The sequence below is a fragment of the Cryptomeria japonica genome, chromosome 8 (genome assembly GCF_030272615.1).
Source record: "Cryptomeria japonica chromosome 8, Sugi_1.0, whole genome shotgun sequence".
NCBI classification, from domain to species: Eukaryota; Viridiplantae; Streptophyta; class Pinopsida; order Cupressales; family Cupressaceae; genus Cryptomeria; species Cryptomeria japonica.
In genome coordinates, this window is record NC_081412.1 from 72,114,034 (window position 1) to 72,128,104 (window position 14,071).

A 14,071-nucleotide genomic window follows, 5' to 3' on the forward strand; every position below is an offset into this window, starting at 1 on the left:
TCTACATACCATGGAGGAGAGAGGGCATACATAAAATAATATATTTTGAACTACCCAAAAATCATGTGATTTGACAAAAAGAAAGGTTGAAGAGTACATGATAATCCATCCAAATCCAAGCAAAATCTGCTTCATTCTCTGTTTGTGACAAGTCTGCAGATATCTCCAACAAAAGTTACAAAACGTTACTTCTGCCATTGTAAATCAAAATCACCTGAAGAAAACTATTGAAAAAGATTGTAAATACTCCACAAAATCTGCACGATATCCAAGAGAAATCAGCCACAAATAGCACTGAAAGAATCTCCAAAAACTACTCTTCCACATAAGTGAAAGAGAAGTCAAAATCTGCAGAAGAATGGTCACTGTAGCTGCAAGAAGAAACACCATGGCGGCGGCTTTAGGGTATGCTAGCGAGCTACAACAAAAGTAATCCTTCTGTGTTTCCAGATTCAATATTATCGAAACCTAATGCATTTGCATTATAATCCATAAACTAAAACAATAACTTTTGAAATCTGCCAATGAGCTTAAAGCCAGCTCATGTCCAAGTTATCATACGGACCCACAACTAAGATTATGGACAGCACAATACAAAGTGCTTTATAAACTCTAGTTAAATGCCCCATAGCTTGAATAAGTTATGTGAAGACTTTACCAAAGAAATGCCAAGCGCATAAATAAAGTGCTAAACAAAATATAATCATTTTCAACCATGAAACCTTGCATTATAGAATGTAACCATGTCAAACACTCACAGGTACTATAAAACCAAATAAGTGTCAATCAACCAATGTATGTCAAATACCCAAAATGTTGCTGACAAGGGACTATACCCAAGTCATATAATATTAGGATCAAGCACGTGTCTATATGCAAAATGAAACACCATAGAAATATCAAATTGCAAATGAACCATATGTATACCTTTCAAACTGTACCAAGCACCTGAAATCCTGACAAGCTCTGTACATAAAGAAATGTTAACGTACCATGATATATAATCTGCCAATAATAAATCCCTTTTCGTCATCAAGGACAACTAAGGGACAACAAAACGTAATGCTGTTACGCAAGACTGAACAAATGAAACAGAGGTACAATTCCCTTTAAAAGAACGAGAGATTACTCCTACAGAGATTTAAATTTTAACGTCGTTGGCTCACATGAGATGCACATAGTTTTCCCCTTATTTTGTTATAACTCTAATGAACCATTGATTTGTTTTCATAGTACCATTATTGATCAACTCTTCATATCTCACCACTGGTCCGAAATTGAATTAACAAGCTCCAGACCATCAAAGCTGAAAAGCTACCAGGTTGAAGTTTTTTTCATGAAATAAACAAACTGTCTAATCCATCATGAAATAAACAAACTGTCTAATCCATCACAATCATCAGAGCAAACATAACAACAAATAATGAACTCAGGGAACTAATTTAAATAAACATATCAATGATTTGACACCAGAAGCTTTGTTGCTCAATATTTTATAATTTTTCTCAATAACAAAAGCAAAAGACAGACTGGCAGAACAAGAACGCAACGGTAAAAACACTGAATGGAAAGTGGTAGGAGAAAATATTATATGAATGATTTCCTGTACCCATTAAAATTTACTCTGGTTGATTAGTTTCAAATAAAATTCGACACATACTTCCGTTCCTTTGTAATTTAATACAATTTCAAAATTAACCAAAATAAATTGTAAATACAAACAATAAATAAGATCCTCTGATATCAATCAAAATCTTCAAGATCGCAGTTGACGCATCTCCCTTCCTTCACAGTATCCCGTGATAAGAGAATTTTGGTTCCTGGAAATTGTTGCTGAAGATTCAACACCCTGTTTATAAATCGCAGAGCCCTAATGCCATCAAATCCTTTCTTCCGGGAAACTGATATACTTTTCAGAGCAGGAGAGCGTGGAAGTAGATAGGCAAGTAGGCGTGTAGCATCATAAAAAAGTGTCATATTCAGGTGAACCCGCTTTAGATTTTTCAGTGAAGATGATACAGAAAAATCTTGAAATACGGCATTAGACAACTGCTGCATTACACCCTTCGATAAAAGAAAAAATTTCCGGAGATTGAGTCAGAAAAATATACAAAAATGAATGAAAGCTAGAAATGCAGTTCTAATGTTTCTGTCAAGGATTAAAATGCAGTAGAGCAACAAATCGATGTTAGGGTTTGATAAAAAATACAATGTTTGTAATAAAATAAGAATTAAAAACTTACCAATGCAGTATAGCGCGTGTTGCCTATACAGATTTGTTCTAAATTAGGAAATTCAGATAGAATCGGTACATCATCCTTATAAATCATGTCCGCTAAGGTGTTTTTTTTCAGTGACTTTAGAGTTGTAAACACTCTAAATAGTGCGGCGTCTGTATATAGGCTGGAACATGCCGGCAAGTAGAATTCCATCGCGGTCCTCCGACGAAAATCTTTTATTATTGAAAGTCTCATCAATCGTGGGCAACTCACTGTTAATGCTTCTATTGGAGAGCAGAGATTTAGAGAAAGAAGACTGTCTGAATTTATCTTCAAGGTTCTGAGTCCATAACAATTAAATAACCTTAAAATCGTCAAAACTGGACATAATTGAACCATGAGTGCAAGAATGTTGTCATTCAGCTTAACACTCTCGAAATGTAGTGTTTCCAGGCCCATGAAGCCAACAAAATAGTCCGGTATATTTGTGAGAATAAAACTATTGACAGTCAAAGATCTCAAGCTATGGCACAAAAAAATCGATGTGGGAACCTCAACAAGAGGGAGATTAAAGGTATTCTCTTCAATTCTAATCTCTCTTACATCTTTCAAAGCAGCTTGGTGAATCCACTTAGAAAGCTTGTCTCTGATCTCAAAGGAGATATTGTTGCTAAACTCAAAAACTTCAAGGTTACCTGAATGACGCTCAAATATATCATCAATAATGCAGCTGTATGATGAAGACGAGAAATCCCTTGATGAAATTTTAAGGATGGGTAAGGATGTCCAGATGAATTTCCATCTTTTGCAGAGGAGTGAACAACGCACTACTTGCTTCAAGGGAACTTTGCTTAGAATATAGATCAACAAGCTATCTGGGAGATCATTTAGGCCTACTAGATTTCTTTTGAGGTCCATAATTTTTACCTGTCGGAGAAATTAATGGGTTTGGTAAAATATCATTACAATAAAAATGATTCAGACACAAATAACATATGATAATGTAAAATATCCAACCTCAAAGTATCTTCATTCCTTTCTGAAGAGCTACTCCTTTGATAGATTTATGCATGATGATAGGATTGATATAATGAAAGATCAGATGGATAGAATAGAGACATGATTAATATATGAGGAAGATGGAATACATAGAAATTTGTAAACATAAGGTTATGATGAAAGGAGATCTTCAATGAGATGGAAAGCCTCTAAATATAGAATGTCCAATATAAAAATCAAGGGTTAAGATAGATTGGGTCATGGATGGTTAGGATTGAATGAAGATTAGGGTTTCACATCAAAGTTGTGGTCATGCTACAAGTGTCACATGAAGGATAAAGGCTAGCCCTAGAATACACATTAGGACAACATCCTTATGTGAATGGCTACGATAAAAGTTAGTTTGACTTTGGGTAAGTGTATGGTTACAATGAATATACAAGATCTTAGTTAGACATGTAAAAGGAACACTTGTCAAATGATAACAAGTTTAGATAGTGATCCAACAGGATGAATGGAAGGCTAAGATTAAGTGAACAAGGATTGGGGAGAAAAATAAATATAAGTTAATTAAATTAAATTAGCTAATTGATTAATTCATAATTCGCCTATTAATTTAGTTGTAAAAAGAAAGGTGATGGGAAAATAACTGAATGAATAAAAAATATTTATTTAATTAATTACTCAAATAAGAATATTTTAATCATGGTTAAAACCAATAGATTAAGGTATTTACAAATGAATATACAAACCCAACGTATCGAGTATGCAACAATTAAAAACTTTATTTTGGGTCCTATCCTACCAACTAATTGTTTTACTTATGCATTTACTACCATTTACAGCTCACACATCCATTTACCCCTTTCCATAGATGCCATGTGCCTCTACTCTGATAGTACTTAGATGGTAGCCATCAAAATTAAATTGGAGGCTTTTAATAAGATAAAATTTAGATTGAAAGAGTGGCTAGGAATGTGGGGAGGGTTTTAAACATTAAGTTTAGTACTTTCTTAGATGGTAGCCATCAAAATTAAATTAGGAGTGTTTAATAAGATAAAATTTAAATTGAAAAAGTGGTTCGAGGGTGGGTAGGGTATTAAACATTAAAATACTTTCTAATAGATGTTGGCCATTAAAATTAAATTGGGGGTTTTTACTAAAGATAATAATTAAATTGAGAGATGGATGGTGCTTGTATTATGGTAGTACTTCCTAATAGATGTCAACCATTAAAAAATGAATTTGAGTTTTTATAAATAGAAATTAAATTGAAAGAGTGGTAGGGAGGGTTCTTAGCATTAAGCTTGACCTTTGTTTCCATATTTGAAATGTCTAAAAGTAGGCATTCTTTGCATTGGACAATTATTTTCTATTATAATTTCAATACTTGTTAAATCTTCAACCTATTAATATTTAATAATAAACGTATTATTTTTTAAAATAAATTAAAACATCAAATTAAATATTTTCATTTTTCTATTAAATATATGATACCATTTTTTTTTTAATTTTATATATATTTGTGCTATGACTAGCATTACAATTATTTAAAGGAGGCTAGATAGATCTAAATATTATTTATTATTTATTATTTAAAAATTAAATAAATAAATGAATAAAGTAATATCTCAAATAATAATTTTTAATTCATTTTTAAAATTTAATCATCCATATGCTTAGAAAATAATAGTTTAAAATTTAATTTTTTAAATAAGTGTTTTAGATTTAAAGACTTTTAAAATAATAATAAAAAGTAAATATATTTAAATAAAAAAAATAAGATGCATGGAAATTATTAATATTATAGAATATGGAAAAAAGCATATTTTTACAATGGAGCAAAATTTGGAGTGAAAGGCCTTCAATGGTAAGAACATCATGGCAGACTAGTAGTAGGCTGAGTTTAAACATGGTAGGCATGGTGGCAGAAGCTAGGCACAAAGGAAGGATTTCAATTGGAGGAGCAAGAGAGTCATCCCGTCAAGAGAAAACACTATCCCAGTTGGAGGAGCCAACAATACAGGTTTGAATGAGCAACTTGGAGCCAACCTCAACCCACCAAGAGGATATCCCCTTCCAAATAGAGATTGGTAGAAGGTGGCATGGATTCCATAGAAGACTCCACTTGAGGTGCAACCTAGAGTGCATGGCCTTCACCCACATAGAGGTAGACAAGCTTCCTAATGGAACTATCAATGTGATCAATCATGGTGAAAGTTCAACTCTAGATTGAATGAGAAATCCTTTTGCCCTCTCAGTCAAAAAAAGTGATCGATGGTCATCACATCAAACATCATCATTGCAATATTTGGAATGCATTAGAGAGGCTCTATCTTTGCTCATTGGAATTGAGGAGGAATTCTTCTTTGAAAGATCTGAAATGCCTGGGGTTTTAATTGATTTAGATTTGGCTTTCCAAACCCTAGAGAATTTTTACATCATAATGGGAAATGGAATTTAGATGCAAAAAATTAATGGCTGATCAAAGTGATAAAGGGGGAAGATGAATCCTTGTGCAAAGATTTATATTACATAATCTATTGTGTAAAAGGAAAGGAATATATCTCCCATTCGGCCGAGAGGTAAATGTGAACCCTAGTCTCAACAATGAAGCTGACTCCTCTGGTGATTGTTAGCCTCCATCCTTTAACATCCCATGCATGGAGACTAGCAACAACACCCCTTAGGATCAAGGTAATCTAGACAATAGTTCTGAGAAAAGATCTAGTGGCTCAATCATTTGGTAGTTGATAAAAAACAAACTACAAGAGGAAATCAATGAGAGCATGAGGGCAACAGGTCTTCTAAAACAAGTTGTAGGGATAGAAGATCAACTGGTGAGCAACATAATTGGCACAGAGAACAACCTTTGTTGGGAAGATAATATCACTGATGGTATGCCAAATAAATAAGGATCCAGACAACTACTGAGAGAGGGGATTGAATCAGTAAATAGAAAACTGATTAAACTTTCACAAAACTCAAAAATAATATCTCAAGTCAATCTCAGAACTAAGTGGTTGAAATACTGAACTACAAATTTTAATATCACTGTCAAGTATACTGGTTGACTGTCATAACAGAATAACAATATAACAGCTTTGAAGCTCTCAAAACCTTTTAACAAAAACATTCAAATACATTACTAACAATAGTAAAATCACATTTCAGATTACTATTGATCAGCATATCATATCTAAGTGGATTTAACAGTTAAGAAAATTAACCATAACAAACATAACCACAAAAACCATTCACCACATGACACAATGATTTTGACGTGAAAACCCAAATGGGAAAAACCACGGTGGGGATGAATACCCACAAGTATTATGAACTCTTCTGAAGTTCACCCCATTAAGATCCAAGCCTATTAAAGCTTTACAAAAGGTCTTGTTACGAACATATCCTAGTAGGGACCACTCGGTTAAGGGAAAGACTATAATTCCCTATTAGACACAATGCCTTGTTATGAGTAACCTCGGTAGAGGGTTTTTAATCTAAACTAATGGATCACCTTTTTAGAGGATTTAGATAGCACTAAGCCTGTTAGAGCTTAACCGGTTAAGGGATTTGACTATTGTAATTGTTAGAGAACAACAAGGGTTTGTTGATCTGGTGAATAACACTACTCTACTTTATTAGATACTTTTGATGCTTCTATCTGCCTTCACACATACTACAGATACACCTTCTTGTTCGGCAACCAATCATAGATACACTTAACTAAATTTGCCAACACTACAACAAAACAACTCATTGACCTTATAAGCAAAAGAATAGGTCGGTAACACATCACAAAGCTAAGATCTCATAGAGATTATAAAAAAATCAGTTCAATTATGACCATTGGATTAAATAGAAACCATTGCACATTATTCAAGATAACCTCGACCCCTCCTTGATCATCTCTTCATCAATTCCTAAACTCATCACGTAGTTTCCACTTCATGCAATGTACTCGCTCATTCCCAAGATAAAACGGTTATCTCTACATGCCAAAAACCATTTGAACTCTTCACATACAACATGCATATGTGGCATAATCATTAGCATTCATCATTAGATCATAAACCAATACAACCAATTTACCAAGATCCATTAGTTAGGGTTTAGCACATCAACAGGTAATATTACCAATCAATATCACTACTTCTTAAGTAATATTGGTTTCCTTTACTATCTCACCTACCGGTTGCAAAACAACATCATTACAATATCATTATTGGTTATAATTGACATCAATGACAACACAATAGTTCATCAATGCAATGTTCATGCAAAGGCCAACAATCTCCCCATTTGTCATTGATGGCAATACAAGTATCAATACCCTTGATTGTGATGATTGAGAGTAATGCACATACATAGGTATAGGAATCATGGTTTACATTATACCATGTACTCTCCTTCAACTAAGTCTCCATGTCTTCACCTGATAACTAGCTATAAATCTTTTCTTTAACAATCATATAATTCTTTTCCCCATAATCATAGAGTTCTTTTCCCCCTTTGACAACAATGCCAAAGTCAAAGTAAAACATACAGTGTCATACTTCACTATTTTGTATAAACAATCTACAACTTGATGCACCCCCTGTGGAAGAACTCGATCTCTACACCAATCCTACTTCAATATTATTCAATTAGCTCAGGGACTGATGTATTCCACATTTGTTGAATTACTGTCATGTAGGGGCACAACCCCTAGTTGACGTACAAGATACTCAAAAGTAATCTTAGGCAGAGGTTTAGTAAAGATATCTGCTAGCATCTCCTTAGTAGATACATGTTCCAGTAACACTTCTTTACTAGACTTCTTGGGTACAATTCATATACACCACCACATACATAGCTTCAGCAATGGACTGTGATATACAACTCTGCTTCTTACTACTCCAAGATACAAGTCTTCCTCCAAGAAAGAATGCACCACCGGTTGTGATCTTTCTATAATCGACATTACCTGCCTAGTCTGCATCTGTATAAACCTTCAAATCAAAGTTACCTGCATATAGATACCATAAGACCATAATCCATAGTCAATAGTACCTTTCAAATATCTGAATATCCTTTTAGTTGCTATCATGTGCGTCTCCTTTGGATTATTATGAAATTTGGCAACTAAACCAACTGCATGAGCAATATCCGGTCTGCTATGAACAACATAATGTAGCTTCCCTATCATTGATCTATATTCCTTTTCATCAACAGATGTAGCGTCATCATTCTTATACAGTTTCCAACTTGTAACCACTGGTGTCCCAACTAGTTTACAGTCACTCATTCCAAATATCTTCAATGCCTCTTTCACATACTTAGACTGTGTGATACAAATACCACTCTTCATCTACTAAAATGGAAAATCCATGAAGAATTTTATCTCTCCTTCTAGAGACATTTGAAATTCACTTTTCATCTCATTTCGATATTTATCACTCATGTCATCATTGCTTCCAAATATGATATCATCTACAAACACTTCACTAACCACTATCTTATCTCCTTCAGATTTGAGATATATATTGTTGTCTTCATTGGTTCTTTGAAAACCTATCTTCACTAAGTGTGAATGTAGACTTTCATACCATGCTCTTGGTACTTGCTTCAAACCATATAGTGCTTTCTACAGTTTACACATTGTATCCTTTGCATCAGTCAAAGCATAACCATATGGCTACTCAATTGATACTTGTTCTTCTAGTATTCCATTTAGAAATGCTAACTTCACATCCATCTGATACACTTTGAATCTCTTATATGCTACAAATTAAAGTAGAGTCCTAACACCTTCCAATCTAGCAACTGGTGCAAATGTCTTGCCATAGTCTTCTCCTTCTTCTCGTGCATAACGTTTGCATACCAATCTAACTTTTTTTTTTCACTACTACTCCATCTTCGTTCAGTTTATTTCTTATACCCATTTAGTGCCTATCAGATTTTTATTCACCGGTCTGGGTACTATGGTCCATGTATTGCACTTCTTAGTTTGGTCAAGCTCTTCATTTATACCTTTAATCTAGTGATCATCTTGAAATGCTTCCTTAGAAGTTCTAGGCTCAATAGTAGAGATCATGCAAGAATTCTCTCTAATTCTTTTTCTGGTTAGTACTCCAGCATCTTTATCTCCAATAATCTAGTCAAGATTATGATTGAGTCTCACATTCCTTGAAATAACATGATCATTATCTTCAAGTTCTTTCTAACTATCATCTTCTTCTGAAGAATCTACCTGGTCCGATTGAACTGGTACTACAACATTTACTTCACCAGCTTTCGGTTTCACCGGTTCTAGTTCCAAAATCAGAATGTAAGGTTCCTCTTCCTTTTTCTCCTCACTAGTTTCTCTCAAAACTTTAGGATACTCATCCACTCGGACATCAACACTCTCAATGATTCTTTTTGTCCAGTTGTTGTAACATTTATAAGCCTTAATCTTGGTGGAGTAACCAATAAATATGCCTTCATCACTTTTAGCCTCAAACTTACTAACATAGTAACCTCTCTTGATAAAACATTTACTGCAAAAAATCATAAAATAAATGACATTAGCTGCTCTATCATTCCAGTATTCATAAGGAGTTTTATCCTTACCTCTCTTTACCAATATCTCATTCATAGTGTAGACAACTTTGCTGACATCTTCTCTCCAGAAATGTTTTACTACACCTTGTATTAGCATCATTCTAGCAGCTTCAACAACTAAATGATTGTTCCTCTTTGCAATACCATTCCGTTGTGGTCTCCCCAGTGCAGAAAGTTGCCTCTTAATTCCATTGTCTTCATAATATTTAGTGAATTCCTCTTAAGTAAATTCACCACCTTGATTAGTCCTCAGACAGTTTATCTTCTTACCACTTTCCTTTTTAGCTAAGGCCCTAAATGCCTTGAATTTACTAAAGGATTTTTTTTTTCCTTCAAGAATGTGACCCACATCATTCTTGACCAATCATCAGTGAAGATAATAAAATATCTATCACCTTGAATACTTATAGTCTTTATTGGTCCATAGACATTTGTATGAACCAAATCTATCAAATGTTCTGCTAAGAAAGATTTTCTCTTAAAATTTGAGGATTTCATCTTTCCTAATTGACATTCCTTACACATAGAATTCACAAGTTTGTCCAACTGAGGAAAAACTCTTACCGAATTGGACTTACTAACTTTGACAATGTTATCAAAATTTATATGAAAAAATCTTCAATGCCAAAGCCAACTATCATCTACATTAGTAATTAACAGTTATTGACTTTAGGATTTAGGTGAAATAGGTTACCTATTGTCTTCTTGCTATTTGCAATTAGTTCACCTTTGCTCCCATAGATTTTACACATTCCTTTCTTAAATTCCAATGGATATCCTCTGTCATTGAGTTGAGCTACACTCAAAAGATTGTGCTTTAATCCTTCAACCTAGTAGACATCATCTGCACTACTCTTTCCATTAAGAGAAATGATTCCCCTTTCTTTTGACCATGTAGGGTGAGTCATTTCCAAATCTCACAACTCCTCCATCAAATTCCTTCAAAGTAAGAAATTTACTCCGGTCACCGGTCAGTGTTAACAACCACTATCTATGATCCAATCGTTAGAATTATCCATGCGAGAAACTAATGCCTTCTAATCAGATGTGTCCTCTTTAATGGCAACAAAGACAATGTCTTCATTAGCATCTCCCTCAGATTTCTTATCAGTTATACCACCATCAACTGCAATGAGAAAATCTCTTTTGCCTTTTCCTTTGTACTTCTCACGCTTATGCCCATTGTCACCATTAGGATAGTTAGCTGCAATGTGTCCAATATTGTTACGTGAAAAACACTTCAAAGGTAATTTATCTTTGTACCTACCAGTACCTCTGGGTAACCGCTTGGCCAACAATGCTTCAAGATCAATTAGACTATCTTCATCATCAACTTCTCTACTAGCTCTGGACTCATAACTATGACTAACATCTTTTCTTTTCCTCACAGGTGGATTATAAACTGAAGCTCTAAATACAGATTCAAATTTTTTAGCACTACCATCATAACCATTCAATTGAAATGCAGTAAGTTTACCAATGATGAAGTCAAGAGTTATCTTAGTTTTATCAATAGACTTTAGCTTCTGAATGGCTGTAACTCAGATAGTGTAGACCAATAGAAGGGTTCTCAAGACCTTAATCTCACCTCCACTTTACCACTAGCACTCTTGATGTCACCAACTATCTCCTTGATCCTCTGACCATACTGTTGAATATTCTCACCTTCGATCATCCACGCGTCATCAAATTTACCTCTTAGACTCTCTTCTTTGGAAATCGCCACAATCTCATCACCACTATAGATTTTCTCATGTTTCTTCCATACATCAAAAGCAGTCTCCAGACCATGGACATCAACATACTCTGAATCAGACAAAGAACTGATAATGCCCTCCAATGCTTGATTATTTTCTTATTCCTCTTTCTTTTGATCATTAGACATAGTCCCACTAGGTGCAACATATTAAGTAACAACATGTTCCCTGTATTAACTTTGTAGACTCTTGATATATATTTTCATCCTATCACTCCATATTCTTTATTTTTCCCCATTAAACTTCGCACCTTCAAACTTTCACCAATAACAAAAATAATCTCTCAAGTCAATCTTAGAACTAACTAGTTCAAATAGTAAAATACAAATTGCAATATCACTGTCAATTATACTGGTTGAATATCATAACCAAATAAAAGTATAATAGCTCTGAAACTCTCAAACCTTTTAACAAAAACATTCAAATACTTTATTGACTATAGTAAAAACACATTTTAGATTATTGTTGTAATACCCTAAAAATGGCCATCTAAACAATGAGCTCCTAATCTTGACAATGTCAACAAGGTCCTAGCCAAAGGCAATTAAATCAATCTTGAGCACACAATTAATTTCTTAAATCATCAATGTAACATGGCAAAATTAATCAACCAATATTAATTAAATATCTATTTAATTAGTTGATCATTCCAAGTAAATCATTTTAAACAATTATCTTATTTATTTTATTAAATATCCTAGCATATTTAGCTAAATACATGAATTTGCCATGAAATCATCAAAAAGAGGAATTAATTTGAAAAATAAATAAAAATTGCCATAAATCTTCAAAAAAGGAAACAAATCAAGAAAGTGGAATTGGAAATTATGAGCACAAATAAATCAAAAAAGGAAATAAATAAAAAAAGGAATTAATTGACCAAGAAAGAATTAAAATTTGAGAAAAGAAATCAATTGGAGATAATCTTGAAAAAAATAATAAAAAATTGATAAATAATCTCAAAGAAAGCAATTAAAATAATTAAATATTAAAATTGAATGAAATAGAGAATAAATCAGTTTTTCCTTGATTTTATCTTTATTTTAGTTCAATTTCTTTTAAAAGTGAGAAAAACATCCAATCACATCGATTCACCTGGATTGTGCTTCCTCTTGGAAAATCTTGTCTGCTCATCATCATTTGATCTCAGTGACTAGTTTCTTTCTAAATTTTCTATAAATTCAGCCTCTCCTCTCTCATTCAAAAAATCCTGGAGAATATATTGTTATTATGTTGTTTTTGCTCTAGGTTCATTGAAAATTTGCATTGAAATATTGCATATTAGTTATTTCATATTGCTTAAATCATGTTAGATTAATCATGCATTCATCTAGCTAAAATCTTGCATCCATTTAGCTCATATTCATGCTCATATAGTTTTAAAAATCCTTCGTTTAGGTGTTGTCTAGTCACTGGATAACTTAGCAATCTAAGAGCAATCTAAACTCACATATACTAGAAGGCAATCGGTCACTTTGTAATGGTTTATTATTTATTGATTATCGATTTACTAACCATGCATATAATGACTTAATTGAAGTGTTGTGTATTACAGATACAGATACAGGTCCACTTTTCACACACACATTTTTGGCACCCACCTTGGGGCTCGAACCCACGACTACAAGATTTCTAATGCTTCTTGAATAAATTTATTGTTTGGTTTTTATAACTAATAAACATGTGTTAAATTTACAAATAAAAATATTTGTTTTTGCTTGTTCTTCTGTGACAGTAAAAAATGGTCTCTTTTTGGAGAGCATAACTTTTTATTTAACTGTTGGATCTTAACCAATTTTTGATATTTTGCGGAAAACCAAGTTTTCTATTGTTTCATTGAAGAGATGTTCTTAAGAATATCTAGTTTGAAAGTTAGGAATGAAAGAGTGTAGTACTGTCATTTTACTTATTCTTCTATGACAGTAAAAAATGGTCTTTGTTCGAAGGGCATAACTTTTTATTTAACCATGAGATCTAAACAAAATTTTCATATGTAATATGAAACAAAGTTTTCCACAGTTTCATTGAAGTGATTTTTAGAATTATCTTTGGTTAAAAAGTTATAAATGACGGAGTGCAGTACTATCAAAACTGTCATAACTAGGATAGTCATAAAAAATGGAAATTCTTGTTAGATTAGTTTAATTTATAGTTTGCATGCTATAATTTTCTTTTGATGATTTTTTAAAATATTATTTTGGAAACTAATTTTGGGCTTTTAATGTTTGGAGGATGCTTGTCAAAGAATCTATCAATCAAACATATGCCTGCCAAAGAATCAAGAAGAAAATGACTACTGAAATATTGGATTTGTAGGTTGCCTAAGGAGAATTGACTAAACATTGTGTATTCATTTACTATTTTTTTAGGCACTTAAATTGTTATCTAGTTAAAGAAAAAAATTGTCTTTCGTATTTTCAGGAAAATCTAAGAGGTAGGAGAGTATGCTCTTGTCTTTTATAGACAATCAAAAATCTAGACCCTCGAAGCTTTTTTTAAGTTTTGAGA